A 26643-nucleotide genomic window follows, 5' to 3' on the forward strand; every position below is an offset into this window, starting at 1 on the left:
TATACACAACCCCGCACCTGCCCCCACTCTCATGGGCATTTGCAGTGCAAGTGGTTAAAAAAAACCCTACAGAAATGAAAACGGAGCCTTCCTCTGGGAAAAGACAGGGAAGCAGATCAGACAGAGACATCTCATGGCACAGCCCGCCGCCGAGAGCATCAAATCACCAAACAACACGAATGAAATACTGTGCTGTTACACCCAGCTCGTACAGAAGGCATCCTGCCGCTAGTAAGTGAATGGGAAAGCTGTATTTCACAATCAGATTTCAACAAGGGGGTCATGCTCTGGAGATGAGAGGCTGTGCAAAAGAAACAGGCTATTTTTAAAAGTCAAGCCAAATACTTGAAGAAAACCTTCTAAAAAGTAGCCGCCAGCACAGCTGTGTTTATGGGTCTATTCAACCAGCGAGTAGCTGGCTCATAGGTTTTGAGTGCAAGTAATGATTTAACATCGTGACCCAGGCAAGAAACTGGAACACCCCGAGAAACTGTTTTGGCAAGGGTATATTTAATGAGTCAGAGTGTCCTGTTATCTGATGGCGCGTTTCTACATGGTGGGAGCTATTTTAATTGCTGTATAATAGTCTGAGAAGCTGCAAAGGGTTGAATGCTTCCCTCTTCAGTACCAGCCCAGTCAACACTGGTCATGTTTTCACATTGTCTCTCCCTCAGCAAGGCAAAATTGCTGTCAGTCCACCAGACCTACCTGGTGATGGACCTGGGGATGGAGCCACCATGCACATGCCCTTCAGACAAGCTGGGACTGTGAGCTGGTCTGCAGCTCTCCTGCCCTTTGCTGTGCGTTTTCCTCGCTTTTAGGCCCAGGAAAGGGATCTCATCTCCCTGGTATCTGTGTCTGTTCTTCTTCATATGAGCAGAGAGGAATAAATGAGAAATAGAGCTTGCTTGTGAATCAGAAATAAACCCTGTTTGAAAGCCGGCTTGAACAGATGATCCAGACGGGTACATTTATTCTGGTGATGGTTTTCTTAAAAAAAAAACCCACTTTCTAGACTCTTTACTCAACCCCACATTAATTTTCTAAAACAAACACCAAAATATTTGACCCTATCCATCTCTTACTGACAGAGCTGACAGGAGACTTAAACACACTATAAATTATCTATATGACTAAAAACTGCTACTCCCAAATATTTTTATAAGCAAACAGGAAAATCTATTGTACATAAAAATACCACCAATGTAATATGCTTATCTGAGGTCTCAAAAAGCTTCCCTCACAGGTAAAAATATTTAACATTTATAAAGTTAATTTAAAAAGTAGTGTTTTGTTTTGTTTTGTTTTGTTTTAAATTGGATGAAAGTTAGATCTGGAATGGCCAAATGCCAGTTGCTGAGCTATGTGCAGTGGCTCCTCTGTTGGGAACTGCCATCATCTCTAATATCAAAACTCCACCTGCAGATATTGGAGTATTGAGCGTTAACTGTCTTCTAGAGTCAAGGTGATCACCCAGATTAAAGAGGAGGAGCAGAGGGAGGTTAAGCTCACTGACTTGCTTGCAAATCTGTTTGTCAGATCCTTGCAGATACCCGCCTTACACAAACTGGCAGATCTTGCACGCTAACAGTCTGAAGGACACAAAACAGAGATATTTTTAGTTTTCCACTTCCCTTACAAAATACATGCCTGCTGTCTTAACACAGAAACTAGTCTACAAGCTAGAATAACCCATTTAAAAATTACTTGGACTTCACTCACAAAACATAACATTAACTATAAGTAATTTACATAATTACAACTCTGGAAAACCTGAGTTTAGACAAAACAGCAAGCTCCCTAGAACTGGATTGGACAAGCAGAAAAACAAAAGAGAAGACACAGATCCTATCTCCCATAGCCTGGCATGTTAGCACAACTCTATTCCCAAAACACTGTCAAAATTTGACTTCTTCAAAACAATGTTTCCCCCCTCCCCCCCTTTTTTTTAAATACATCTCTAGTATATTCAAGAACGAAACCATCAGGCCTCAAAGTTCAGCACCATGATAAACTTAAGTGCTGGTTAATAACTTGCCAAGCAGAGCAATCATGGACTCTGGACACAAAGTCTAGTGAGGTTCCTGGAGAGCACAACATACCCAGGGCTCACGGAGATCTCCACCACGAACTGCTGTTACGGGGTGCTAACACAGAGCCCCTTCCCTTCATCAGGGGGTAGTTTAAGAAGGCTGTTTGCCTCCGTAAGGGGAGAAAGGGAAAAACTCATGAAAGCATGCTTGCCCGTTTTGCTAGAATTCATCAGAAATTCTGAGATTTGACTAAGAATGATTATTATGCATGTTTTTGAGATAATTCCTTCTTGACTTCTTTTTAACCTAATTCTTCAGTTCGCCATAAAACCAATCTCTAATTAGACTCCCAGTGCAGCAAAGTATCTAAGCAAGTGAAAACAGTTTATATCTCATCTACATTAACACAATTACAACATGTTTAAAACGACACATGTGCTGGCTGGGGTGGATCCTACCTGCCTCTCCCAAAATGTAGCCAGAGGTCTCAGTAACCTCCCTGCCTCTGCAGTTAATGCACAGAAGAGCTTTCACTGTGTTTTCATGCTGCCTTGAAGACACTCCCAAGTAATTCAACAGTTTCTTTATTGAGACTTCCTTGTTTAAATGCAAATGAAGAGCAGAGTTGACCCTACAGTGTTGAATGAACTTAAATTGAAATGCCTCCACCACATTTCATTTCCATGCCTTTCCTCTTCTGTAGGGAAGATGTGTCATCATAAAGTTTAAAAGAAAGCTCTCTATGTATCCTGCTTCTGTTTACAAAAGGCTGATCACCTTTCTATCTGCCATTTTAAAAGCTAACTAAAAAGAAACACATTCTTCATCGAAAAAAGTCCTTTATGTTTGTGCAGAAAGGAGTCACTTTGAAAAATGCTCAGTTGCAGACATGTACATTACTCTGGTTAGTAAGAATCACAGTATTTGTATCCAACATCAGCACTAACTCACCAGCCATTTACATCAGAATACTCTGCAGCAGAAAACAGATTACTACCTAGCGCGAAAAAAACTTAGTATATGGAACAGCACTGTATTAACCAGCTGTGCATAACTCTAGTTTTAATGTTGACTATCTGTAATTATGGTGGTAGTATAGAATTACAATGATGCCTTTCATCCTGGCTGATCAGAAATAAATTATTCTCTTCAACCTCATTGGAGCAACTGCACAACACAAAATGGACCAGAAGTGTCTTCATAGACTTTAGTCCAGGGTGAAACCCTACTAAGGCTTTGCGGAAGAGGACTATAGCCTGTTGAGCCTGTCAAAATATGTTTCTGTTGGATTTATTGACCATTCCCCTTATCTCCAGATTGTGAAAAGGAGGAAGCATATTGCCTGTAAACCTCTGGAAATCCTTCCCCCTCAGGTGTGGTACATCTGACATTTTGATGTACAGTGGATATCACAGGACACCGAAGCACATGGTCTTTCAGAAGTAGAAAGGTGAAGAAAAGGGAGAAATCAAGAAGACAGGTTTGTTTAGGCTCTTTTGATTGTTCCTCAGCACTGCTGTCTCAGATTTCCACTCGGATGACCCCACTCTGCTATGGGGTGTGATAAGCACCTGAGACAGGCAGCTCCTTCGACATCCAGACAGCTGGACATTGGCCATTCTTGCAGCTTCCCCACTCTCTCCACCCACCACTCTCCCTGTTTGTTTCTGTGGTATTGCCTCTCTCCATGGGATTTTTTCACAAGATTTGTCTTGAGACACCAGATTCCCAGAGCTCCTTTCCTGCCTTCCAGCCCTCCCCTTGGCAGAGGGCAGCAGGGCTCCTCCATGCCCACCCCCATTTCATGCCCTCTCCTCAGAGAGCTCTGGGATCAGTGGTGCTCATTTGGGTAGACGTGCTTGAACATCTCACGCTCCTACCTATGATACTGATTTTGCAACCACTGTGATTATGCCTGTACTTACAGAATTGCACAGTTTCAAACTACATCCTCCTTGCTAAGAGATTCCCACCTGACTGCTGATGCAGAGCTAAGCTTTGTGCTTCAATACAGATAGGCAAGAAGTTTTAAGTAAAAATGAAGTTGTGGTAATAACTTCAGTAATCTTCACTGTACCCACTCCCCACCATCTGTACTGATACTACCCACCACCAAGCCAAACAAGATTTCCATTCAGTAATCCCAGGCACTCTTCCTACGTTTTCATGCAGATGTGGTGCCTGAAGAGACTTGTAGTGGTCCATAGGCACATCCTATACTTTTTTAGTACTACACCTTGAGTTTTCTCCTGGAACTCCATTCAGAGCCATCCTTGCCATTATGGCCATTATTTAATGGCCCAGGCAGGCATAGCCCCATCAGATATAGCATTTACTCATAAGCACAGCCTGATGAAGCCCCTTCAGTATGCAGTACCTAATGGCAATGTAGTTCCCAAGGATAATGTTAGCAGGAATAAACATGATACAAGGTAGAGAAGGATTTGCGGAATCAAGATTTTAGCTATCAGTCCCACCGATTAACACCAACGGACTGAGTAATCCCACTAAATTCAACCTGAAGCTGCCTATCCATGTTTTTTTTATTGTCAAGTCCTTAGTTTCAGCTTCATTTGTAAATTTGTCTGCCCACACAGAGCTAACTACAGGTGTGGTTTGATCACCTCTGGGAGCTGTTCAAGTGGAAGAGCTTCATGATAGAGTGGCTGCCCTGAGTATTGCCTGGAGAAGCATTAACAAAAGTGCCATAAACCAGGTTAGGAAAAGCTGTTTCTGTGCATTACAGAATGTTTACATAGCAATTTTCCCTTTAAAGCATCCCCAATTTTTCAGGTGCAAGTATTCAGTTCAGTAAAGCTTAGCATGATCCCAGCTGACAGTCTGCCTAGGGGCTGCTGCTGGGGCTGCTTTCAGTTGCAATTTCAGAAACTGCCCAGAGGAAAGAAGAACCAAGCAAGACGTGCATTTTTTCAGAAGACCATTAAAAAATACATTACTGCTGTAGTGCCACAGCATTTGTCTGATAATATCTTTGCAGAGGGGAGGAAGGACTGGAATAATGACTGTTCTCTGCAGCTCTTCAGAATGCATGAAAAGTCAGTAGAGGCTTCATGTCTGCAAAACATGTCTTCCTTCACTCAACACCCAACAAGATTTTGGTTTGAACAAGGTGTCTTTGTTTTTAAGCTAAATACTCAATAGATACAAGAGAGGCAATCTGATGACCTCTCAAACAAACTTGATTTCTTCAAGATACAAAGGTTAAACGGCACTGCAGCTTTTGCTCAATGTCTTTTGTTTTTCACTCTCATAGCCTGGGAGATGCAGGGAAGAAGACCAGTAAATCCATCTAAGTCAGGATACTGTAGTATGAGAAGTAAGCCTTTGTTTAGTCAGCCATCAAAAAATTATTTCTGCTAAAATTATTATTATTTCTACTTTTGCCTTCCAGCGTGTAAGCAAATACTGTCTGATATTGAGAGCTGTTGTTAAATATTGGAAGTAAAGAGAAACATTGTGACCCAGCACCAGGGAGGGGAGGTCAGGGCTGCCATTCATTTGGATAGCTATGTTTAATCATCAACTATATACTGCACTCTGATCTGTGCAACATCTGACTCCTGATGAGATAAAAGTTCTGAAAGTTATTACTGAAAACAACAAATTGCATAAAGAAATATTCTTATAGAAAGTACACATTGCAAAGAAGAAAAAAATAAATCAAGATCTAAGCATTCATTTCTCATTGACATCATTTGAAACTGCATATATATGCATCCAACACAAAATAATTTTGGTAATTAAGATAATTAAAGTTACTTCATTTCGCAGAAATTATATTTCTGTTCAGCTGCAATTCACGGGTTAACACTTTGCATTATTTTAGCAAAATTGAAAACCTGTGTTTTCAATGCATTGCTAGCACTTTTCCTCAGCTGGAAATGTGCAAGGGTAAGTTTGCTTGTCTCTAATCACTGTCCTTTAAGGTTTGCATTTTACCTGATCATTTCATTCACTGCAACAGAAAGAGGAAAACCAGCTTATTGTCACAAATATATGCTTCTGCAACTGGCTCTGAAAAGGTAAATCGTTTCCCTCAGAAAACTCTTACTCCTATAAAAGGCAAAAGTCCCCAGTAAAATTCACACATCTGCCTTAAGAAAATAAACTACTTAAATGCTAATGTTTTAAATTGCTCCCAAAGTAGCACAAAGGACCTATTCCGGTCATGTGGGTGTTGTACAAGTGTACAGCTATAGAAACGATTTTCCAATATTCAGAGAGAAAAGCAGGGAGCCGCATCTTCATAGAAGGAACGAGACCCCTGCCAGAGAGCGCAGAGCTGCTTGCTCTTCTGTCTCAAGCACAAAGCATCTGCAATGGCATTATCCAGCTGCCATGTGGCTGCTGTGTCACGGGAAAAAAAATAATGCCTATAAAGGTCTCCACTCCAAGTATGTTCTTAAACAAAGACCTCTAGCACAGCAAACCCCAAGTAACCCGTCTAATCCAGGTGATTTGTTGTCAACGTCTTTGAAATGGGGAATCAAGGAAAGCGATTGCAACATCTCACCCGTGGTGTGATGGCTGCTACACAAACAAGTACAACAAACAAATGAAAGCCGCTGGAACGAGCACTCGAGTGCGGGAGGTTGCTGAGCACACAGCCTGGACGCTCCTTGTGGCACCCTCCCAGTGACAGCCCTGTCACCCACCTGCGGAGAGCAGGGTCCAAGGCTACTCCTGCCCCTGAAAGGGCGCTGCTTGGCGTGCGGGGCCCTGGCACACGTGGACAAGCCGGGAAACCCTGACACTTTCCTGGGAGGACAAAGCAAGAGTTTTGCCATGACCGTGTTGCTCTTCTGTAATCCTGGTTGCACGGGGTTTTTTTGATTGGCAGGGTTTCTTTTTTCGCCATCCGAATATTTGGCTCTATTGAGAGTATCACTCCCTTCCAAAGTATCTGAAGGGATTATGTCCATTTTAATATACCCCTTTAGTATGGTCATTTCTGGTTCAAATATAAATTGTAAATTTGGAAAAGTATCACTGTGAGATCTTTGTGGGATCCATGATATTTTATTTTGTATAGGTCTGGCAATAACGCTTGTGTGACAGGGACTGCCTTTAAGGGTGAAGAGAGACTTCTTTTTAACTAGTGACTCTGTAACCAGCCCAGGCTAAGCATTATTCTGGGTCTTTTCCACCTTGTGTATCCAGAAAATATTTTGAAGACCAGGCTGTCCTCATGATCCTGTGCAGCCCTGCTCCTTTCAGCATATGTACACATGTTTAACCAACTGAAACTTGGTAAACAGCTGTGCCGAAAATCAAGCACATGGAATGAAACCTGCTTGCTTCATTTTAATGTGTAATAATATTTACTGAAACACTTTAAGTTGCTCATAATTTACAGATAGTTATGACCCCCTTGCCCTGAAACCTGTCTATCTAATGATGTTTTTCCTTGACTCTGATTCAGAGACGGAAAGGGGTTGGTGTTGCTCTGAAAGAAGTCCTTCGTAGTGCAAACAGGACTCAAAGACTGAACACATTTTGTCAACAGTCCTATTCCTTCCATTTAAGACACATAATCTTCCTTATAGTCACCAGCTACAACCCTATCTTTGTATGAGAACAGACAAGATAACATTGTCATCGCTGTCTTTTGTTTTAGATATTTATTTTTTAAAATTCAATCTCTGTGAACTCTGAGATTTGACCTCTTTCTTTAGTTACTGCAAAAGAAACTTCTACATCAGTTCAATTTACTGTCAAATACTGAAACCACGGTTCTTGAGAGGAGAGGGCAAGAATCACACATCAGCTATGACACATATGAAAATCACAGGCTTTAATCATAGTCATGCCTTACGTCTACAAATTCACCAACAGACTGAAACTACAGTGCAGCCTTTACCAAAATTTTTCTTGAATCATATTTCAATCCTTTAAAGCAGATACTTATGGGAATCCAGTTGCTTTGTTCTCTGGAAATTCTTTCCCTGCACTTTGCTCTAGGAATTTTAGTACTGCTAAGAACTGAAGCCACACTTAGACTACTTTTAATAAGGTAAATGTGTTACCACACCTCAGTACTGCCTAACACCACTGAGCATTTAGCAAGCATAAATAACATGCCATGTGCAAGCCCAATTAGCAAACACATCAAGAAAATCTCTATCACATCAGGGAGGATTGAAGCAAGCAACAAGCACAGCTAGGGCCCAACACTGACAAACTGGAAGCAACAAATTGAAAAGAAAAATCTCATTCTTGCATTTTGTTTTGCACATAAAACATACTGTAAATATGTTGTGAATACTGACTACACGTCAGTCATTTTACACTGAGCCCTCTCCAGGATTACTTGACAGTTACCTGGGGTGTAATAGGTCATTTTTGTGGAGTCACCGTATGTATTTATATAAAGACACATCCAGACCAGCAAAGCACACACGGAGGATGGTTCCTGCATGAACGAGTCAGCTTCCACCGTATGGTAGAAACTTTCAGTCACTGAGCAAACATAAAACAATCTCTTCAGCTTCACCTCTCTCAGTGGCATATGCATACTAGGAACTTAAATCCTGGTATTTTTCCTGTGTCTACTGTCTTGGAACATGAACCAAATCTTGAAGAAATTAGTCACTTTGCCTATTTTTGCAAAGCTTGTTCAAAAATCAGCAAGTATTTTTCGGCATGAGTCATGACCCACATCCCTGTTGCAATAATTGGATTACACATTTTCATTAGAAACTGGGTCTTGTTCCTACTCTTCAGTTAGAAGATGAGCAGAAGCCAGATGTTACAGTTTTCTTAGAAAACCATGAAGTTTTCAAATGCAACTGTGCATTAATTTTATTTTTTGTTTGAAGATACAACAAAATCAAAACAACTAGCTAATCAAGCATGGGTTAATCAACCTGTGCTTTAGATGACACCATGCAGTCAACTACAGTTGACGCAAGCAAACTGCAAAATAACAGTGCTAACTCCTTGTCTGACTTCTAGGGAGCGAACCTTTGGAAAACCTTATAACTGAGCACTGTTGCTCTTCTGCCTTTCAAAGCTAGGAAAAATCAAAGTGGAAAACAGTACCTGGGGAGAAGCTGGCGTGCTCCCGTGGGTGCTGGCTGCCACCGGGCTCCCGCTGCCTGCCTCCCTGGGCAGCCCAGCGCCTCCGCGCCACGGCTGCCTGCGCGGGTCAATGTTTTACCAGGCTATGAGCAGCCTGCTGTCCCACCCTCCCTGCAAACACCCTGTGGGGAAGGTAGCACTGCGGCCACGGGGGCAGAACCAGTGCCAAAAGGGTTGCCCCTCTTCTACCCGCCCTGTCCTCCACAGGGAAAACAAAACACACAAAAAAAGGGAAACCTGCTAAGAGGGGGACGTAGAGAAAGCATGTCATGAAGGGAAAAAAAAGGTACATAAATGGTGCTATTAATAGATAATTTGTGGCAGGTAAGTCACGATAACCTTTCTCCGTATTGTTCTAAGGCTGTGTGCAAGCCTAGGCGTGCCTGGCTGAAAGCTGAGAGGGAATGCTTAATTAATGAGTGTACATAAATTTCCAAAGAAATCTTCGGCATAAGAGAGTAGTCATTCAAATGACAGCTAAAACTTCAAAATGACAAGAAAAAGACCTGAAACCACATGATGAAATAACACAAAGGGAGCCTAAACACGAAGATGGGAGAAAGAAATGGCCAAGGCAGTCTGCGACGTTTTACCTTGCAGGTAGAGGTTCAGCTCCTGCGTCTCAGCTTCTTGGGAGTGCCTCAGAGTTAAAGCTCTACCTGCACTAACCAGAGCCTTCCCATTCCCAGTAAGTTAACAATTACAAGCAGAGGGCAGCCGAAAAGGGCTGGCAACTGAGTGTGGCGCTGACAAGGTGCTGCTGCCACTCTCCAAGGAGGAGAGGACATCCACTGAGCTTGGAAAGGACTCAAAGGCTGGGACTCGGTGGCTGCTCCCAACCTGGAAGACCCTTTCTGGACCTGGTACACAGATATATGCTCATGGAGGAGCAACGGGAAAATCTAGTCTACATTTTGTGTCTTGGTTTTGTGATACTGCCTCATCTGTCATGGTCTTTCAGTCCTGGTTTGGGGAAGAGTGATTAATTTTGTCTAATCTAGGATCCCTGACTTGAACAGTATATATTTTAATGCATGTGTTTAAGGAGAAAATCTACACCAGTGGCTGCTCTAGCTAGTCAGATTAGCTACTAAAACCTGACATGTAGTGCAACTAGGAGCACGTCCATGTGCTGGGTTTGCTGTTGATCTGGAGCTTGTATGGCCTTGCACAAGGATGGGGTTGTCCACTCTCAGTGATGCTGGGCTGAGGGACAGCAGCCAAGTCTGGTCAGGTTGGAGGGGATTTCTCTGCAGTGTACTTATGTGTGGCCAGGGGCACAGCTGCATCCAGCTCACCAGCTGGCACGCACATGTGACACTGTTTATTGGTGCAGCAACAGGCTGTGGCTGGACTTGAGCAGATGTGTCACCAAAAGCAGGAGTGCCATCCCTCAGCCAGGACTCCTGAGAGGGCTTCCTCATAGCCCAGGGCCCAGGGCAAGCCCGCAGGGGCAGATGTGTGGCCAGCCACTGCAGCAACTCAAGCCCTGTGGCTGCAGCCTCCGCTGCATGCCCAGTGCGCCCAATGCATACGAGCCTGCTCAGCTCTCCAAGGTGCCACCATTTGCTGTGGGTGCTTTCAGGTGTGGTGTTCCCTCATGCTGGGCTGCACTTCCCTCCACTTTTGCCTTGAAAAGGAGAGGGAGAAAGGGAATCTCTCACAGATTTGGTATTCAAGGCCACCATGGTGGCAGCCTGTGACTCCCTGGTAGGACAGGCTGTTGGCACAGGCAGAGAAGGCATATGGACTTCCCTACAGCTGCTAGACACAATTCTGCTGCTGTAGGACAAGCTGGAAGACCTGGCAATGTCTTTTGCATAAGTGTTATTAATTCCCAACCATCAACTTGTATTCCCTCTAGATAAAAAACCCTCACAGCTGCTTTACAGCATCTGCTCCCAACCAGTGAGGAAGAGCGCTGTGATGAACACACAGGGGAGGGAGATACCCCTCTTCTTCTGCCAGCTTCTCAGCCTTGCAGCAGGACACTTGTTACATCATGTTAGCCTCTTGGTACCTTGCTGATCCCCTAGCTGAAAGTGGAAATAATAACAACCTGCTATTCCACAGAGCTCTTTGGAGTCTCATCTGTAGCTATCACCTCTGAGACCCCCAGGCAGAAAGGGGTCTTATCTGAAAGGGCTTATCTGCACTTAAGACCCTGCCTAACCAGCTCCAGGGAGCAGGAACTGCTCCTAGCAGCTTTGCTCCACCTGGTATCGAGAGCTGCTTCCAGAGAGGTGCTCTAAGTGTGTAAGGGGAGAAGTCCAGCCATGCTGTTTCTCTCTCCTTAGATAAGGACTCCACCCAAGATCTCCCAGATCTTCCCAACAAAACCTGGTTGGAAGACACCATGTTTCTGTGAAAAAGTCTGCTTTTGGCAACTGGGTGTTTCCTGGTTGCAGAAGTGTTTCGGCAGAAGACTCTGAAGGAGCGCTGCCCACTCATCTGAATCAGATTTAGATTTTATCACCGTCATGTTTCATATCATGACACTGCCGATCTGATCTTTGGCAAGGTTGGAAACTTTGGAAGTGGAAGAGCGGCATGCTGGTACTTGGGTTATGGAGCCAGTTCAAATTTGGTTTGCCTGGCAGCATAGACAAGGTCACTGGCAGTTATGGGAAGGTTGTACAAATACTCAATTTTCCACAGTGCTAATATTTCTGGGAAGCATGTTAGCCCAGTACAAGCCTAAGAGAGTCAAATTGTGTGTAATATTGATCCACTGAGGCCAAAGGACTTCAGAGAAACCCAGTTATTAGTCATAGCTGCCAGGTGTAGCTACCACAGAAAAATGGCAGTTCTACTACAGTACACCTGAAGTTGTATCTGTCACCCTGGACAAATAGAATAGTGGACAATTTGATGGGTCCTCCCACTAAATCTGTCCTTGTAGATCAGCTGATATAATGCAACACAAACCAAACATTTTTTTCATTGTTGCACAAGCAATAAGAAAAAAAAATTATCTTCCCTACTTACAGCTGGGGGATCAGTGAGGCACCGAGAGGCTAACGTGATGTGGTAAGTGTCCTGCTGCAAGCCTGAGAAGCTGGCAGAAGAAGATACAGAGGCATAGCTACCACCTTGTGAAAACTCAGACTTTCATTCACATAAGCTTGTGCAACCTTTTCTCCAGTTTTCAGAGATTAACCTCTAAATGAAAATCATCCAAACCCAATGAGTTTTATCTTTCTTTGTAAGAAAGTGATAGCAGCAGTAATTTTTATGGGGTGTTACATAAGAAAGCAAGTTGCGAATATGAACGACTGGATTAAGTACCATTGTGAGGCATTTCTCTGAAGTGTTGATGCCTTTGGGTCTTCAATGGGCTGGGGTAGGCTGAGATAAAGTGATTTCCCAAAGGTCATGCAGCAAGACAGTACTACACCTGCAGTTAGCTCTGCAGGTATCATTGCCCATGTTCCTGAAACGAGTGTGGTTGGCTTCTGTCCAACATGAATTTAACATGCTTCTCCTTATTCTCTGCTCTCAGAGATGCGGCTTTCACAGCTGAGGGCTCAGAGAGAGATGGATGCTTCTCAGGAGGCCAAGTCTGCCCCTGTGTCACTCGGTCGGAGGTTCCCTGCACCACACTTTTGCAGATAACGGGAGGTGGGTTTCTGACTAACGCATAGCTGACATGAAGGACTGTGACCCAGACAAACTTCATGTTTCAGACTCTTAGTTCACAACCTTTGTCACAGAGCACAGGTTTCAAGGGCATCGTAACACTTGTATGTTTACTTACTGCAAATGGAGGAGGTGCAGGGTTGTACAGCACACAGACTGTAAAGTCAAACATTAATTTAGAACAGACACCCTATAACTTCAGACTGGCTTGAGAGCAAGTAAAGTAGAAGATATGGATATTAAAGTGAAAAAGCACCTAAAATTCGCAGGCTTTTGGGCAAAGCACTTTCAATGAAACACCAATTTACTTACAAAGTGTTAGAAGCCTTAACAACACATACATCAAATAGCAAAACTAAAACGTGGGGATCAGGTAACAGAAGGGGAAATTTCTGTGACTTTTAAGCGGAGTTTAATTTTGTTTGAGTTCTCTTTCAACAGATGCATTTGTATTTCATCCTGCATGGCAACACTTGCTTTGGAAAAGAGTACAGAAAGATCTAGAGGGGCTACTTTGGAGTCTTTAAAAACTTTACATTCCCAGTAAAGAATCTCCTGTATCTGAGCACATGGTGCTGTCAGGAATATGTTCAGACCCATCCCTAAGCGGTGTGTTGAAACCATCTCCTCAGGAAATACTGGAACAGCACTGATCTCCTCCGATGGGAGCTACGTCCCCTCCTCTGAAGCAGAAGGACTAGAAACTGCCTGCTGCAAAGAAACAGGTGGGAGGGGAAAAATAATCACTGTGAGCTGTGGAAGATCGTTATCGTACAGGAAAATAGCAGAGATGTGAAGCGTGAATTGAGAGGGCTCTTCAGCAGTGGCCTGAAGGTAGCACACATGAGGACACCTCTTCAGCTGTGGGCTTGGCTGGGTGTCTGGGCTCTTGGAAGTCGTACCCGGCCATGCCAGCAGTACAAGAGCTACAGCCTTGCCATATCTGTTCTTCCCTTTGGTCCATAATTTAGTGTCTTGTGCTGAGATTTCAGAGCAAAATGCCCTGTAGATCTCCATTTACTGCAGAATGAGTCCTCAGCACTGGACAGACAACATGCTGATAAGAAGAAAGAGATAGCAAGGGAATTATTTACAAACTGTCTCTACTAGCTGATCCCAGAGCTGTTTTGCTAGTGGTTTCACTGGGTAGAGTTTCAGTCATCACTACTCCCTTGGAGGTAACAGACCTTGTAAAATACATGAGATATGTAAGAAAACTTGCTCACAATTCACAGAGAAACTGAATGGTGATGGGAAAAGATATTTGCAAGTAGTTTCTGTAGAGCTGATTTGTTAAACACCTGGCTAGCAAAGAATAGGCAACACTGGTAGAAAATCATATGATGCCAGACTATAAAATCCCTAAAAGAGGTTTTATTCAAAAATAAAACCAACCCTGTCCCACTTTTCTTGTTCACTCCCTTATTTGCAGCTTTTTCTTTTTGCAAAAACAGTGTTTCAAAACTTTATCATCCAAAGCTTTCCTAAGAACTGCCTATTTTGACTTTATCTGTGTTTTGTATGACCACACTATGCTGGTGATTTAGCAACTTCACACTGCAGACAAACATTTCAAAATATTCCCTTCTTTGTAGCTGTTGAACCGCTTTTACATGTATTGCTGCATTACATGATGCCACCCACAGACGTGCTAAGGAAAGGATCGTGCTGGAAACGTGGTGATTTAAAATCACAGATGTGCATTCCCCATGGGTTTGATTTTAGTGCAAAAGTCCCTTAGCTAAGCTGCTTCTGGGATTTCCCTGATGTGACAATTACTGAACAGGGAGAATCTCAGGCCCAGGCTTCAACAGTTCTGGTTTAGTCAGGATCCTCACTGGGCAATTGAGGGGTCTGTGTGGTTTGGGTGCTTGAGCAATGGCCCCGTTGTGTCCCTGGTCCCTTATGTCTGCCTGTGCAGGCTGGGCACAGAGGAGCAAAGGAGTGGGTTGGCAGTGGTCCAGGGGGAGACGCCCCCAGGAGCACCTGCGGCACCAGGAGTACCTAGCAGGCACATTTGCTCTGACCTGCCATTGGGATGGTGCTGGGTGCACATAACAGTGTCCATAGCACATTGGGGAGCACAAAGGTAGGCCAGTGAAGCTGGAGAGCTTTTCAGCTGCAGCGGAAGATTACTACTACTTCAGGGGGAAAAACAGAGCATGTTGAACCATATTTTTAGAAGAACCCACCTCTCAGACACCAAAATAAGCTTGAGCCAAAAATAGAGCCCCATAGATTACCTGGGCACAGGTATCACACGAGGAGTTGCAAAGAGCAGAGCAATTTTGTAAATCAGACCCTTTCCTAGGGAGGTTGATGTGGCAGCTGCCACCTCTCAGACCGTGCTCAAGCACTACAAACACCAACCCAGGCCATTGGGCTTCCCAAGAGCCTGCAGCAGCTGGGCAGGGTCCGCAAGGAGTTCCTTACAGCGGGTGCCGTTTGCCACACAAATGTGATGCCAGACATGAAAGACAGATAGAAAATATACTAGAATAAAGTATTTACAGGTTTCTGTGACTGTTGCTTGGAAAATATAAGTTTGAAAAATTGAACAACCCTAATATCAGTATAGTGTTTTTACTAATTTCCTCCTTTAAAGGGGCATTACTAGGAAGAGAGATTTCTTCCACTTACATTTCAGTTAAGACATTTTTAATTACTTGCTTTAAATACATATATTATGCATACTAATTAAATAATTATAATCCACAGCTTGGTACATGACAGTTTTTTTCCCCTGTAGTTTCTTTAAGATAAGAATAAAAGTTTTTTATTTTATACAGGAGAGTACTTGAATCAACATCTATGGGCTGTCTGCCTATATCTATCTATTTATCTATCTAGTATCTATCTTTCTATCAAGACACATTATGTTTTACAATGCTTTGGGACACCTGCCTGGGTATGTGGAGCTGTAAAAATTAAGAATTTATAATAAAAGTGTATACGTGTGTTGCTAACAATGCCTTAATTCTACTTTCTTGGGCTTTAACATTGGAACTGAAACTAGCCTGTAGCCATTTCAGCAATGAGCAGTCTTCTTAGCACTGTCCTTTGTGCCTTATGTTAAATTTGGGCAAATATCTGCCATCTAATTCAGTTCCTAACATTTGATGACATGAAACATCTTCATCAGACTCCTCAAGTGCAGCCAGTTGCTTTGAATGAACCCCAGGAGATAAGCAATGTTTCCATTTAAAAATAATGCTTAAGAAGATAATATATACAGAGATTTTATAGCTGAATGGAAAAGCTGGGACTGAATCAGCCTTTCCAGCAGATACTGCCAAGCAGATGAATGAAATATTTTTTGTTCTTATCTGCTTTGCTGAGAAACTCAGAGGAGATATTGATACAGATCTCTGTGAGGCCAGTTCCTGAGGACTGTACTTAAATATTTGGAAGCTATTATTTACTGCTTAATTATCTCCATGCAACCAAAAACATCCCTCAGTTTCAGAACATAGTTGCCTTTTACAGCACAGCCACCTCATCACCAAATTCAATGCACAAGAAATGACATTTGTAGATGAGTGGGATGAAGGTCTTAAAGGCTGATCCACATAGTGGACCTCTTGCTTTGTGGTTTTCCTGTCATCTGCCCATGAGAGGTGTCTGGCTGCCTCTTGCTTCTCTCTTCTGGGGGAATCCCAAGGTGGAAGAAGGCTTCCTGAAACAGAAACAGCCTGAAGGAAAGATGGTGCCTAGAAGCAGCAGCATGGCTAAGACACAGCTGGAGCTAGGTGGGCAACCACAAAAATTTGAGGAAGATTGAGGATGCTTAGTATGGAGTCAGGGACTTGATAGTTGTCTGGAAGGAAGTCAACAGAGAATCACAGAGATTAACAGGCATGGTTCAGGAGGAACAGGAGTTGTGAACTGCTTACAGGGTGGGTGATAGCTGGAAAGGAAGGTGGGGTAGAGCTGGAAGGCATCTTGTGTGTAGAAGAGAGGAAATCCATAATTTCTGAAAGAAAAACAAAAATAGGATGGGACAGCCCAGTGCTGGGGTGAGGTAAGGTGTTTTGGAGGGACAACTGATGAGACATAGTAATGCTTGTGAGAAGGGAGAAAATGAGGGTTGGACTGGAAAGAGGAAGCAATAAATACAGAATTTGCAGACGATGGCTCTAAAGAAATGCATATGAGTCAGGTAAAATAATAGTGTACTGGAAGAACATAGCCAAAAGGACAGCTAGTCCCTGGGTGAAGGAAGAATTGGTGGGTCATCTGCTTTCAACCCAGACACTTGGCACCACTGTAGTGGGTGCTGGCAGCCATACTGGCACAAAAGTGGAAGAGATGGAGTCCACCTAGAGAGAGAAGAGGAAAAGAGCTGAAGGTGACAGCACAGCAGAGTCCGACCACAGAAAAACAGGGAGGTTAGGGCCAAATTTACTTGTGTGGTGGAGCTGGTCCTGGGGCAGTTGTTGGGATGCAAACCATCCAACTGATGGGAAAACCAAAGTGATGAGAGCTCAGAGGTTTAAAGATCAGAAAAGAAACTGCCTATGGGGTTCTGATCAGCTGGGGGGCATTTCTGTGACGAGGATAATTCATGAAGTGAAGCAGAGCAGTGAGGTTGAGAAGGCAGAAAGGTAATGGGTACATTGGACATCGAACAGCAGCCACTCCGCTGAGAAACAAGAGATCCCCAGGACAGCTGGGGAGAGCCTGAAGTGCAAAATCTGGGGAGGAAGACAACGGGGAGCAGTGTGTCTGCAGGTGGTTGACCAGGGGGAGGAAAAAGAGGCAATGCTGAGTGCTAGCTGAAGGGACCTGATGACACAGCAGTCCCTTGCTGACAAACAGTGGTGCAGCGTCAGAGATGGGAGATGCTGCCGCTGATGGGGACAGGCAGCTGCTGAGGTAGCAGGCAGGGCTTGGTGGGACAGGGCCAGCTACTGCCAAGGTGAAAGCAGGAGTGGGAACTGGAGGGGTAATGGTTCAGAAAGAAAAATGAAACAATGAAACTTTCCTGTTTATGATAAAAATAGCCCCAAGCAGATTTTCGTACTTATTAAAAATCTTAACATAAAAGGAGCCTAGGAGAACCAGCAATATCCTCTCTACAGTAGCTACATCACATGTGCAAATAAAATATGTTGCTAAACTTGTTTTTTTCCTATGTAAGGACTAAAACCAGATATCATTTACTTCTATACACACACAACCAGTAATGCCTTATGCTTGTAGAGTTCCCATCTATTGTATGAAAGCTGGAGAACTGAGTAACAAAATGTTCTGTACCAGAAAACTGCAGCATTTAGCCAGTGTATCAGTTTCCCAGAGTAGTTTTATGGTATTTCTATTTTTTTAGATCTTCTATTAACACTCAAAGTGGATCTATTTTTCCATGCAAAGGAATGATTTAAGAGAAAATCTGTAATGCCTACTCTGGCAAGCACATCGATGAATTTTTCGAGATCAGTGGCAAACTGATCTGCAATCTGGCTGTCCTGAGACTCGCAGCATGACTAGAGGGAAAATCCTGATTCAGACTCCCAAGTTATAAAATACATCTTGCTCCTACACATTTTTAGAATTCAAAAACCTTCCACCAGATTCTGCAAAATTTACATTGTAACCTTTCAGCTTAGGCAGACACTGTATTTTAAGAGCTGACATACACAACCCTGCTCTACTCACTACTGTGAAATCAGGAGCTGTTGGATACATGTATTTCAGTGGAAAAAAGTGCTATTTATAAGCACAGGCGCAGCTATTTGTGGTTGGCTGGGTCTCAGTCCAGCTTAGCTGCAGGCTACAATTCAGATTTGAGGCTTGGACTTGATTTATGTTAAAACTGGAATTACACAGGCTGCTCTCACTAACCTTTGCACAAGATGGAGGGACTCTCAGGACCAGCTTGTTCTTGCAAGACTTCTGCTTAGAACAAAACCTCTCTGAGGACAACAGTTTGAATTTGAGTTGAGCTGCATCTGTACTAGTGCCAGATCTTAGAGTCACAGAATCACAGAATCAAAGAATAGTTTGGATTGGAAAGGACCTTTAAAGGTCGTCTAGTCCAAACCCCATTCAATGAGCAGGGACATCTCCAACTAAATCAGGTTGCTCAGAGCCCTGTCCAACCTGACCTTCAATGTTTCCAGGGATGGGTATCTACAACCACTCCGGGAAACCGGTTCCAGTGTTTCACCATTGTCTTCATAAAAAAATTCTTCCTTCTATCTAGTCTGAATCTACCTTCTTTTAGTTTTAAACCATTACCCCTCATCCTATTGCTACAGGCCCTGCTAAAATGTCTGTCCCCATCTTTCTTATAAGCCGCCTTTAAGTACTGAAAGGCCGCAATAAAGTCTCCCCAGAGCCTTCTCCAGGCTGAACCACCCCAACTCTCTCAGCCTTTCCTCATAGGAGAGGTGTTTCAACCCTCTGACCATTTTCACGGCCTCCTCTGGACCTGCTCCAACAGGTCCATGTCTTTCTTGTGCTGAGGACTCCAGAGCTAGACACAGTACTCCAGGTGGGCTCTCACAAAAGCAGAGTAGAGGGGGAGAATCACCTCCCTCGACCTGCTGGTCACACTTCTCTTGATGCAGCCCAGGATACGGTTGGCTTTCTGGGCTGCGAGAGCACATTGCCGGCTCATGTCCGGCTTTTCATCCACCAGTACCTCCAAGTCTTTCTCCACAGGGATGCTCTTAATCCACTCATCCCCCAGCCTGGATCAATACTGGGTGTTGCCCTGACGCAAGTGCAGGACCTTGTGCTTGGCCTTGTTGAACCTCATGAGGTTCCCATGGACCCACTTCTTGAGCTTGTCCAGGTCCCTCTGAATGGCATCCCATCCCTCAGGCGTGTGAACTGCACCACTCGGCTTGGTGTCATCTGCATATTTGCTGAGGGTGCACTCTTTAGTTTTGGGGATTCAGAATGGTCCCTTAACCAGTGAGGATTTAAACACCTGAAACTATTTAATTTGATTCAATACAGCTCCATTTATTCCATGTGGATATTGAAGAGCACTGAAATTTTGCCTGTGTTGTGCACTCCTAGTTGGGTAATTTTTATGGTACTGCATGTCAGTCATGGACAACTACATTTTATTTGTTTCTTAAACATGGGGGAATAGATGTATGGAAACCATTGTTCTGAAATAACATACATTCAGAGTCCTAAAGAGATGTTGCAGACCACTGTGAAGAGAGATGACAAATGATATTTTAATGATTACCGAGATGCCAAGCATCACCAGATTATGAGAAAGGTCTTAAAAGATGCCTTAGGAAAGATTGCTAGGTGGCAGTCTAAGAGTCACACAGTCACCTATTTGTCACCATGAAAATATCAAATTCCAAACCCAAACAAACCTTTGGCACCCTGGCAATGTCGCCAAGTGTGAGAATGGTATTGCAAACCTGAAAACAGGATTTTTTCATGATTGATTGTACTTTCTTTTTTCTTTTGCAAATTATTACCTGAATCTAAACCCAAACTTGATTGGTATTTTGGAATAATCCTGAAGTATTGTGCAGTGATAGTCAGTATGTCATATTACAGTTATGTACTTGTGGGCTTTTAAATGCTCTTAATGGCTTACACTTGCTTAACCTTTCTCTCGAAGGAATCCCAGCTCACTTGTATTTTCACATAGTGTTTTCACCTCCTTTGACATACAGTCAACTTTGAAGGAGAACACTGAAATTATTAAAGTTAGAAATTAAAAAAAATACTTGGTTTCACTAAGGTTACTGTGAGTGATAGAATGCATTTATCTGATCTCACGCATTGGCCAGCTACTCGTTAAAATGTAGGGATGGCTACTCTTGGGAAACTTGAGCATCTTGGCCACTTCTAAAGATTTTCTTCTTACTAAAGTACAGCACTGTCTCCAAGAGTACCAGCAGCAAGCACCATTCATCCTAGGAAAAGTCAGAAAGCTCTCATCTATTTAATTATTAAAATAAAAGGACCTAGATCATGAATAGTATTTCCATATCCTCACCCAGTGATCGGGTAGGCAGTAGGGACACATGACTGCTCAAAAATTAAGAACTGCAAAGGACAAGAACAGGTACAATACAACAAAGAACAATATCTCTGCTGTGTTTTGTTTGGAGCCAGCCAAGGCTGCGTCTGCAAATTTCCTATTTGCTTCACTGAAAATAATAAATTATCTCCTGCTAGATACTGGGTCTGTCTGACCCAAGGTGAGAAGTGCTATTGCAGTGTCTTTTGCAGAGCTGTGGCACGCAGCCGGTGAGAGCCTGCCCTACCAGCCAGCACCACCTCCAACCAGCCTCATTCCTCCCTGCAAGCTCATTTCTGGGTTGGGCCACCGGTTCAGGAGCTGGGATTGAGAGCCTGTCACCAGGGCAGATCTCCTGCTGTCCTCCCCCTGCCCCGCTGTTTGCTTCCAGTGTGGCCAGGAGGATGCCAGGAGAGAGGGAGGCAGCTGGGGAGCACCCCGCCGCCCTGGCCACGCTAAGCCATAACCCCAGTGCATTCAGGGGAAAGGTAAGGTGTTTCTTCACACCAGGCTTCTCTCAGGACCGAAGGCAATGGCATGTTGGAACAATGTCACTCCTAGATACAAACAAGTGAGGGCAACACAGCCAGTACAAATAAACAAATAGAAGCACAGAGGGGAAGAAAAATTGCACCTTTTGGATTTGCTGTTATCCTTCACGTGCACTTTTCACACTTAGATGCTATTACAAAGGATGCTACTGTTCAGTTATTGATTGAATCCCAGTTCCTGAGCTCATTTCTAGTTCTTGGATGATGTCACTTTATTGATAGGTTGAATACAATTTCATTTGGTTGCGGTTAAGTGAATCTTCAGTGTCAATCAACATTTTCTTACAGTGCTAAGCCCACAAAAAAACGTGCACCAGGCAGAGCGGTGATGAATATAAGCCTCTGGGATCACACCGTGTGTGAGCCTGAAATTCCAGGCTATGAGTCAATCTGCGGATTGTGTGGCAGAGCCTGCAGTGATCTTTTGCAAAAAATGGCACATGGATTAACACTTGCTGAAATTCCTTTTTCATCAGTGTGTTGGTCAACGTTTTGGGTGTTAGCATGTTGCTGATTGCATTCTTTGTTAAGGAACAGAAAAGAAAGTGGTAGCTCACAGCTCCTTTGGCATGCGGATCTTCCACCCATGATACTGTGTCTCTGAGGGGGACAAATGAAGGAGAGACAGATTTATACTGAGGAGTTGCCACTGTTTAAACAAAGCAGCCTCCATCCCTGTGCTTCTACAGCCAGCAGAGCTGCTGGTGAGTATTCTGAGGGAATTTATTTTCAGTGAGCATATAGTATAACGTGGCCCATGCCCTAGGTTTGCATCTCTTGGGTGCCATATGGGATAAGCCAACACATGTCTGTTTAGTCCTGGAGGGTCTGTTCCTTCCACACTGTAACTGGAAATGAAGGCAAGGGGCTTGCATTGCCTTAATTCTGCTAAAATCCCTCCCTTGCCATCTGGGCCCATATGAAGTACTATATGCAAGGAAGGAAAGAAGATAAATGATGTTCCAGAGAAGGTAAAAGGAATTCTGCATGGCCTCGTTAAAAACACTCATCACTGGGAAACAGATTTCTAGAAACTAAATTTTCTACTGATTTTCTTCCAATTGAGTGAAGAAGGAAATGGTGGGACTACAGCAGTCACTCAAAAAGAGGTTTCACCCCTTCACATTGTTGGTGACATTCTTTTAGAAACCTGTTTCTCCAAGGTCTTTTTTGCTTTGTGACTAAGATGCAGAAGCAATATCCAAGTTAAATGCCTGCATTTCTAACCTAAAGAAAAACGATACAGTGCTCAATCATGCAAATTAATATATCAGTCAGAATCCACTGAGTTGTCTGGGATATCAGATTATGATTTCAGACAACTTCTTTTAACCTAATGAGTCTGCATTCTTCATTAAAGCAAATTAGCATAATTCCACTACAGTCAAGGTAGCTGTACTATTTCAGATATGTCCTTATACCATGCTTATCATCTGAGGACTTTACAGCAGAGCTTTAAGCAATGTGACTAATATTAGGAATAAGTTGCTTTATCCCCTCTGAGACAAAACCTAAAAATGCTACAGCAGTTAATACAACTTTAAAAATGCAGATAGCATTTATAAAACTTTTTATGAAAGTCTGTATCGCAGACAGTACAGAAATGTACAGGTCTCAAAAAAAAGTCCGTATGAAAACATATCCTAACTCCCTGCAGCCACAGAAAGAAAACTCACAGCTTACGACTACGTGCATTTGAGCACACATTTGACACAATTCTCATGCTTTTGTGCATGTAAGTGTGCACAAAACCTGCAGTATCACTTTTGTTGCTTTTAAAAAATTATTTTAAATTAATTTTTTAAATTATAATTTTTTAAAATGTTTTAAAATTTTTATTTAAATAATTTTTTAAAATTTCCTAAGCTATAGGAATATCAGAGAGATTTTTTTCTGATTTGTAACATATATTGCTTGTACTGTGCCACATCAGCACTCCAATTATAAACCTACAAAACACAGAGGACCAGAATCAGCTGGTCAGTCTCCCCTCCTCACAGCTTCAGATTTTAAGGCAATGGAATTGCACTGATGTAATATGGTTTAACAAAGTGCTCATCGTTGCTGCAGTACAAAAGAGGGGGATAAATAATGCTTTTTTTTTTTTTCTGGTGGTCTGAAGATAAGCCAGTCAATTTAAACTACTGAGTATAATGTTTCCTGCTGTATGTTCTCAAACACAAGGGCAATACAAGTTTCACTGTACTGCTGTGAAGGGTGTTTTACTTATTTAGAGGATAAAGGAAGTCATTTGGGTCATACAGGGTCATTTGTTAATCCAGAAACTTTGCAAAAATTATTTTAGTTTCATAAAACAAAGCACAGAGCTCAATTCTGAGTCTTCCTATGCACAGAAAGAGGGACAAAAGGGGGTAGAGGACACAGAGAAGAAGGTGCTCTTGACTAAGTCAATCTTGTCAGGCTAGTTTAACAGGGTTAAGAAACCTTCCTCGTGTAAATAATTGGGAGCACTACATGTGGGTAATACGGCTTCAAAGGGCTTAACCTGCATCTTACTGGACCCCCAGCCAACATACACCATCATGAAATGCTCCTGCCACTGAGCCCTACTGTATTCCTCTGCATCTGGTACCTATAGCCATGGTATAGCTGAGGGAAAGACCTACTTCCCCACAGGTACTGTGGTACCACTGCTCCCTGCAGTGCTCTCCCCTCCAGCTCAGGCACAGATGGGAAGACAGAGCACCCTGAATTCATCTACACATCAGAAAACCAGCACAAAATTTGTTCACCACCCGAATAAAATTATAAACCCAGTGTTATTATTTCAGATTTTTGGGGCTCATGTAGCCCAGTAACCTGTCTGCAGCAGTGACCACAAACTGACCCCTACAGAACAGCAAGAGCAGGATTGAACATATGTGATCTTTCCTGCAAGTCCTCTTCCAGCCTCCAGCCACTTTCAGCTCAGGGGACTCCTTGAGCCTGATGTTTGCCCAGTGGTGGACCTCTCTTCCAAGTACTTGCCCAGTCTTCCCTTGAATGCCTGAAAAAAGTGCTGCAATCATCATACCCTCTGGCAAAGAGTTTCACAGATCTAGTATTGGCTGCATGAAGAAATAGCTCCTTTTATCCTGAAAATGACTCCTACAGCTTTGTCTAACAGTTGCTGTCTCTTACATTGGAAGAAACAGTGAACAGCTCACCCTCAACCATCCTCTCCACACCACCCCGGGATTTGATAGACCTGAATCAATTCACCCCCCAGGGTGGTCTCTGAGCCTGAGCCTGAGCCTACTCAGACAAAAGCTGAGTATCACATGTATGTTTTGGCTGCTCGTTTCCAAGGGATTAAGGAATTTACTAAAATGTTCTTGTTGCCCAGGCTCCCAGTACATCCTCACCACAAAGCTTCACCCCACGCTCACTGGCTGGACACTGAATGTACTGAGTGTAACAGTCACACAAAGCCAATGATCCCAAATATATAATCACCAGTGTGTGAGCGCTGAATTCCCACAATTGCTCTCATCTTGGTACTGTGAAGTAACAAAGATCCTGCTTTACTTGGTGTGCTAAACTTGGGCTATTAAAGCTATTAAAGCTAAGATCCCCTCATTATTATTATAAGCACTCACTAGCTTTTAATTATACTACCCGACATCATGTCTCCCTTCCATCGCATCATTCTGCCACATTTTCATTTGGCTTATGGCTTTCTTTCAGTTAGCTGTAAGAGTCAGCCAGGAAGTGGACTGTTTAATGATATGAACATCATCAGCACAGTGAGCACTCATATACTTATTGTTATCTGCACATGTCTGCATGTGATGTTACAGAGAAATAACCCAACTGACTGGACTCTCTGAGTGTTTCAGTTGCCCTCTGAAAACTGAAAGTTCAGGATAAGGTCAGCAGATCTTTTTAAAAGCTGGCTTCCTAAAGAACAACTTATAATACTTCATGGTTTTCTATTTAAACTTCTCTCAGTAAGCCATCTGTAATGGGAATTCTGCCTGATCATGCAAGTCCTGTTCAGGCAACATATTTTCAACTGATTTTACATCTATTCAGCAGAATGATCAGCTTTAAAAACTTATTTTATGTCTAGCTAGAACATGACCAAGTAGGTTTAAACCAGGTACCCTGCATTTGCACGTGCACCATATGGCTACTTGGTTTTCCTCCTGTACTGAGATGGGAGGGCATTTTTTTTATGGTTTACAGCAGAGGCAGCTCATCATAACCACATCTGTAAAAAACAGCTTGACCAGCTGTATTCCTTGCAGGTCTGTGTGTGCTAAGGCATCCCAAGAGCACATCATGCCCTGCCAACTAGACAGACCTTCCAGGCATCTGCTCCTCTGCTGAGGCAGGGCCACTCGGGCCTGAGCACTGGCATCCTAAAAAAGAGCAGCTGGAGCCAGGAACGAATATATGGAGAATGTGGGGACAAAGGTATCAAATATCTCAGGTTAACTGCCAATCAGTTAAAGCTGATGTCTAGGCAAGCTCTGAGTATGTTGCAAATTCAGGTCTGAAAGTGGTAGATGCTGAGGGCTCACCTCTCTGCAACTTTAAAGTTAAAGAGAAGATGCTGATATTATTTCTCAATTATTTACTTATTTGTTTCTACTATGTTTTGAGATGTTTCAAAGCAAGTTAAAGATGAGACAGAAGCCAGAAATAACTCCATGGCAGCACCCTCGATGGGGGTGACTTGGTCAAGCATCACCCTCAGCGGAGGTGACTTGGTCAGTGTCACTCCTACTAGTACAGGTGTTTTGAAAAAGAAAACTCTACAGTCACGGTAGAGGAAGATTTTACAGCTGGAAAAGTGCAACAAAGCTATACCCTGCTAGCCACTACTCATAGTCTTCCCCTCCAGTCTCAGCCATGACAATATTGCTCCTTCCCCCAGAGACCTGCCTGAGGGGCAGTGTTAAATGCTCCATGTAGCACCATGGGATCCCTGCTGAGAGAGGCTGCTGGAGAAACAGCCTGGACTGGAGAATCACTTATTTATGCTCATAGGTGGGCTTTGCATGGTCGTGGCCCTGGTCCTGCAGCAGAGCTAGCCTCAAGTTAATAATTACACGTTTAGCTTATTACACAAGCATTCACTCCTGCTCTTTCACTGGTGTCCATTCTTCTACTTTGTGTTAGTCTCTCCTTTTCTCATTTGGTTTCATGGATGACAGGAGCACAGGTCCCATGGGCATCAGCATTCCCTCCCCAGCTTCGCCTACTCCGCAGCAGTGACCCCATGCTTCCTGGGTTAGGACCTGTATGCTCCTTAAGCAGCCTTTCTTCTGGATTCAAATTACTAAGATCAAAAGTTCAGCAGGTTCAATCCTCA

General features: G+C 43.3%; 1 protein-coding gene across 4 annotated transcripts in view; it reads right to left on the reverse strand.

Annotated features, from left to right (window-relative positions):
- Positions 1-26643, reverse strand: part of RBM47 (RNA binding motif protein 47) — an 82061-nt gene that overhangs the window by 35069 nt on the left and 20349 nt on the right. Inside the window, exon 1 of one of the 4 annotated variants that reach the window (XM_074866042.1) lies at positions 9728-9745. The exons of 2 other annotated variants lie outside the window; for them this stretch is intronic. The gene's annotated coding sequence lies outside the window, so the exon portion shown is untranslated. Of the gene's footprint in view, positions 1-9095; positions 9177-9727; positions 9746-26643 lie in introns of those variants that run through there. One more of the 4 variants, XM_074866041.1, reaches the window with a different exon arrangement.

The sequence above is a fragment of the Strix uralensis genome, chromosome 4, assembly GCF_047716275.1.
Source record: "Strix uralensis isolate ZFMK-TIS-50842 chromosome 4, bStrUra1, whole genome shotgun sequence".
Classification (NCBI taxonomy): Eukaryota; Metazoa; Chordata; class Aves; order Strigiformes; family Strigidae; genus Strix; species Strix uralensis.